The sequence below is a fragment of the Callorhinus ursinus genome, unplaced genomic scaffold, assembly GCF_003265705.2.
Source record: "Callorhinus ursinus isolate GAN/ISIS: 27379988/994484 unplaced genomic scaffold, GSC_fseal_2.0 scaffold26, whole genome shotgun sequence".
NCBI lineage: Eukaryota > Metazoa > Chordata > Mammalia > Carnivora > Otariidae > Callorhinus > Callorhinus ursinus.
Window position 1 is genome coordinate 21295082 of NW_027397088.1, and position 6000 is coordinate 21301081.

Here is a 6000-nt window from a genome sequence, read left to right on the forward strand (position 1 = left end):
CTAAAAACTTTTTCAATGCATAACTCATAAAGATAAGAACTCTTTGTTTTTTTAAACATAGATACAATACTGTTTTCACACCTAAAACAGTAGTTAACAATAATTTTTTAAAAAGATTTTATTTATTTATTTATTTATTTATTTATTTATTTATTTGCGGGGGTGAGGGGCAGACGGAGAGGGAGAAAGAATCTCAAGCACACTGTGTTGAGCATGGAGACAGACTCTGGGCTCGATGCGGGGTTTGATCTCACAACCCATGAGGATCATGACCTGAGCCTAAATCAAGAGTTAGATGCTTAACCAAGACTGAGCCACCCAGGTGCCCCAACAATAATTCCTTTTTTTAATGTTTTAATTTTTTTTTAAAGACTTTATTTATTTATTTGACAGAGAGAGACACAGCAAGAGAGGGAACCACAAAGCAGGGGGAGCGGGAGAGGGAGAATCAGGCTTCCCGTCGAGCAGGGAGCCCGATGCGGGGCTCGATCCCAGGACCCCAGGATCATGACCTGAGCTGAAGGCAGATGCTTAGTGACTGAGCCACCCAGGCGCCCCAACAATAATTCTTTTATATGAAATATCCAGTCTGTTCAATATACCCACTGTGCAGACAGATACTATAACAACAAATCTTAGGGATGTCACATACAACATGATGACCACGGTCAGCACTGCTGTGTAGTGTATTTGAAAGTTGTGGAGAGTAGATCCTAAGAGTTCTCATCACAAGGAAAAAACATTTTTTCCCCTCTTTTTCTTTCTTCTTCTTTTTTTTTTTTCTGCCTATCTGAGATGATGGATCTTAATTAAACTTATTGTGGTGATCATTTCACAATATGTGGAAGTCAAGTCATTATGCTCTACACCTTAAATGTAAACAGTGCTGTATCTTAATTATAGCTTCATAAAACTGTGGGAAAATAAAAAAATAAAAATATATCTCTGGTATTTTGTATGTTTGGAGGCGCCAGTTTAGTCTGGAGCAGTGGTTCTCAAGGTGTGGTCCTGAGGTCCGCAGGATCAGCATCACCTGGGAACTTGTTAGAAATGCAAATAGTTGCATTATTAATCTGCCCCAGACTGAATCAGAGACTCTGTGGGTGGAGTGATTCTCTATAGTCCTCTGCTCTACCAGCTGAGCTACCAAAGGGAGCGTGGAGTGATTCTCTAGGTGATTCTAATGCACGGTAGAGTTAAGGGAAATACTTAACTCTAAAGAAAACCAGCATGTTTTACTCTCTATACACCCTATTTTATATTTGTGTTTAACACAGCAGCATATCCAAGATGCTCAAAATACACAAGATGGGGCACTTATACCTGGGTCACTGTGATATAATAAATATATATTTTGGTCTTCATCCCTGGCTCCTGGCCAGGGCTCCTAAAACCCCTGTAATTTCCTAAGACTAATAGAAGCATCATTTGTTTTAATATCTGGTTATTGTTCCCAGCTCCTGAAACAGCTCTGGAGTGATATGTTTTGTTATTCAAAGCAAACCCCTTTCAACCACACCTGAGTTTGTTAATAAGGCAACTCTTGGAAAGCCTCTAATTATGGGGGCTGGTTGCCAGGGGAACCACCGTGTGATTAGAGGACTGGTACATCCAGGTTCCGCCCCCTGACCTCCAGGGAGGTGAGAAGGGGGCTGGAGGTTGAGTTAAACACCAGTAGCCAATCATTTAGTTTATTATGCCTACCCTAGGAGAAGGGGTTTGGAGAGCTTCTGGGTTCAAATTGTTGGAGGTATTGGGAGCTAAGCCTGGCAGGTGGCCTCCTGTTCTCCCCTCGCCCTTGGCACCTCCTCCGTCTGGCGGTTCCTGAATTGTAGCCTTCGTAATAAACTGGTAATCTGGTAAGTGAACTGTTTTCCTGAGTTCTTGCAGTGGTTCTAGTAAGTTACGGAGCCTGAGAAAGGAGTTGGGGGAACCCCTGATTTAGATAGCTGGTCGGTCGGAGTGACGGGCAGTGACCTGGACTTGCAGTTGGCGTTTTGAGGTGGGGAGCAGTCTCGTGGGCCGGAGCCCCTCACTTGTGGGGTCTGAGCAACTTTGGACAGTGTCAGAATTGAATTAACTTGCAGTTTGCCTACTGCGTGTCCGTCAAGGTTTGGAGAATTGCTTGGTGTGGGAAAACGCACACGTTTGGTGTCTTGAGTGTGGATGTGAGGAGAGGGAAATGGGAGTTTGTGCTTTCTAATTACCAGGTTGGAGTCGAAGCCTTTCATTGCCTTCCGAGGCCTGTACCAAGCCCACTGCCATCCCTAGCCACAGAGAGCATCCCGCTTAGCCTGCTCCCATATCAGGAAGCCTGACCTCAAGAGACTCCAGTTTCAATGGAATTTGGAGTTGCGGGGAGGGGACGGGCTTGGTGCCAGCATCAGCCCGGCCTAGAGGCTCCCCAGGTGACTGTACTGATGGCCATGCTTCAGAACCGGTGATTGGTTTGGTTTGGGACTGAGGTAAGAAACAAGATGAAGGGGGCGCCTGGGTGGCTCAGCCGGTTAAGCGTCTGCCTTCCGCTCAGGTCATGATCCCAGGGTCCTGGGATCGAGCCCGGCATCGGGCTCCCTGCTCAGTGGGGAGCCTGCTTCTCCCTCTGCCTCTGCTCCTTTCCCACCCTCCCCTGGCTCATGCTCTCTCTCTCTCTCAAATAAAATCTTAAAAAGGAACAAGATGAAAATACATGGCAAGAGTGTACCCCTGGGGGTCTTACTCTTCAAGTGAATAGGTGCTTTTCAAACTGTAGTTCTTTAAGCCATCAGTTATATTTTCAGTGGAGGCTGACCCGTTCCACAATATTCCTGGCCAGTTCTAGGTAGGGAGATTCCACTATGCTTTCTCTGTGCACCTGTAGGTGTCTTGGTGAGGGGGAGGGGAGAACGCATGTTTCTGTAGCCTGCGGGTGACCCCTGCCCTCTCTGAACCTCTGCAGGCCCCCTTCATGTAAGTGGAGATTGCTCCAGGAAAGGGACTCAGAGAGACTGATGTTTTGCAGTGTGGGCCATTTTAATGTTTCTAAGGCTATCAATGAGACCAGAGCCTTCCTTGCAGTCCCAAAGTCATGGAAAGGAAAGATTGAGCTGTATTTGTTGGTGGAGTGTTGAAATATTCCATGGAAAAAGGGAAACAAGTTCCACCACTGATTTTTCTTGGCAGGATTGGTCACCTTTTTCCCCCCAAGTTTCTGGCAAGTGTGATTAGAAATTGACTTGCAGGATTTGCTCCCACTTGCTTCCCAAGACATCTTCTGCTGGCTTGCTGCTGACTAGCAGTAGTTAATTTGCTATCTCTCACACGTGTTATCCAAAAATCACAGAACTCAGAAATAAACAGCATGAACTTGGTCGGTCACATTTGGAGGATTAGCCAGATGTAAATCTGAGTTGCACTTGGGAGGTTTCATGTGCCTCATTTAAAAATAAATAGAACTCTAGCTTTGAGTAGAAACAGATTTTTTAAAAAATGAAATATCTTACTGGAAAACAAATTTTATTTTTCCAATAAAAAATATGGGGAGGAGGTAAGCTTTTCCTTGACGCCAATGCTTATTTTATTTCATCCCCTTTCTTCTTGCTGATGGTAGATGTGGCAGAAATAAGACCCGATTTCATTTTCCAAAACGGGGAAAAAATTAACCATTCAGGAATTTATTCTTAATTGACATCAGACATTTAAAACCTGATTGGCCACGGTCAATGGTTTAACGTGCCTTTCAGGAAAATACACATTTATGTATAGCTCAGACTGTTCCGTGGACTCATCACTACATAGCAGGTTGAGGTGTTGGCCTTGAAGATTTCTGATTCTTAGACCTTCTAAAATTTTTTTTCTCACCAAGAGAGAAATGGAAGCTATTTTTCATGTGATTACGATATGAGTTACTGATTAAAAAATGTTTACTGTTGATACGCAAATTTGCTGCCAGAAATACCAAATATTCATATGCCACCTGTTTTTAAGATTCCACTGTGTATTCTAGCAAAACCTATAATCAGAATGAAATAAACACCTGAAAAATCGGAAAAACAGGGGCACCTGGGTGGCTCAGTCAGTTGATCGTCTGCCTTTTGGTTAGGTTATGATCCCAGCGTCCTGGGATCGAGCCCTGCTCAGCGGGGGAGTGGGGGTCTGCTTCTCCCTCTCCCTCTGCCCCACTGCTTGTGCTCTCTCGCTCTCTATCTCAAATAAAAAAAATAAAATCTTAAAAAAAAATGGAAAAATAATTCAAATTAATATACCTTTTGTGTTTATCCTTCCAGATGGTACTAAGTCAAGTGAATATACCAGTGCCTAGAGGTTGACTCTCCAAAGTAGAGATAATGTTTCATGCAGACACATGAATTGAGTTACATATCTGCTAGACAGACAGTTCCCATGAGTGGATTTTGATCGTTCAGGTTTTTAGCACTCCCTAAATTTAACAAGTGTAGATCATATTACCTTTTGTTTTCTATTTATTACAAAAGTGACTATTTGTGGGCGCCTGGGTGGCTCAGTTGGTTAAGCGACTGCCTTCGGCTCAGGTCATGGTCCTGGAGTCCCGCGATCGAGTCCCGCATCGGGCTCCCTGCTCGGCAGGGAGTCTGCTTCTCCCTCTGACCCTATTCCCTCTCGTGCTCTCTATCTCTCATTTTCTCTCTCTCAAATAAATAAAATCTTTAAAAAAAATAACAAAAAAAACAAAAGTGACTATTTGTAACCCGACAGGGTAAAACCTTCTGCTTTGTCAAAACCAGTCCGGATTTCCAACCAACCTGTCCCGTCTTATTGCTCACGAAATCATTTTCTGTTGTTCTTCAATCCTGAGAGCAAATTTACAATGTATATTCCTACTATTATCTAGGATTAAAGATGGTCTGCCCAGTTAGCATGTGAATAGTTTAGAATTAATGGAGAGTCAGATATGCAGCAGACTAACTTTGCAGAAGGGCTCCTTCCTGAAAGCTTCTGTCCCTGAAGGTGTGGGATGAGGATGTGGTAGTGATGGAGAAAGTGTCTTCTCGTCTTCCTATTCTCCCCTTGCAAGCTCTTTGGTAGGTAGGTAGGTATTATCAAATTTCAATAAGGCTACAGGGAAAGGCAAAGAGGAAGAGAGAAGGTACCAGAAGCAAATAGTCCCGTCCATAGAACCTCAGAAACGGATGCTGAAATGGCAGAACCAGACTGCCTCTTCGTTTGTTCCAGTGATCTAATTAAATGTTTTCACTTAAAAAGGATAACAATGTTAGATCTTAATGGGATTAACCTAACTGAAGTTTATTAGGCATTGCTTTGACAGTAAAGATTATGGATGGCTCAAGTTCCATTTTGAGATTGTAGCTTTGGGTCCTGTCATCTTTGTTACCGCGGCTCTGCTGAAGGGAGCAAAGTGATCAAATAAAACGTGTGTGTGTGTGTGTGTGTTACATGACTGACACTTGGAATAGGAGTAGAGTTTGAATGTTTTTCCCTTCAATTTTTTGGGAAGACTGATTTTCATACGAAGGTGAAGTATTTAGCTAAAACTAAGGGGAGGTTGTTTTTTTTTGTTTTTTTGTTTTTTTTTTTTTTTTTTACTAAAGAGAATGAAGGCTATATTGATAGTCCCTGAGGGTCTCTCTTGCTCAGAGTTATCTAGATGAACTGTTTCTTCAGCCCAAGTTCATTGATAACTACCCGCTTTTCTTTTGTATGTGTTGTAGGTACTGAATATTTTTTATCTTGTGGTAAAACCTAAAATTTACCATTCTAGCTGTGTGAAATGTATAGTTGAGTGGTACTGAGTACATGCTTGCACAACCATCCCCACTATCCATCCCTACAACTTTTCTTCCCAAACTGGAATTGTACCCATTAAACACTGACTCCCCATTCTGCCTTCTCAGGCCCTGGCAGTCAGCGTTCTACCTCTTTCTATGAATTTGACTCTTGTAGGTATTTGACTAGTAGAATCAGAGTATTGGTGTTTTGTGTGTGTGTGTGTGTGTGTGTGTGTGTGTGTGTGTGTGTGTGTGT

General features: G+C 42.9%; 1 long non-coding RNA gene across 3 annotated transcripts in view; it reads left to right on the forward strand.

Moving 5' to 3' along the window:
* LOC141370106 (uncharacterized) overlaps positions 1-6000 on the forward strand; it is a 223151-nt gene that overhangs the window by 94518 nt on the left and 122633 nt on the right. The gene's annotated exons all lie outside the window — the stretch shown is intronic.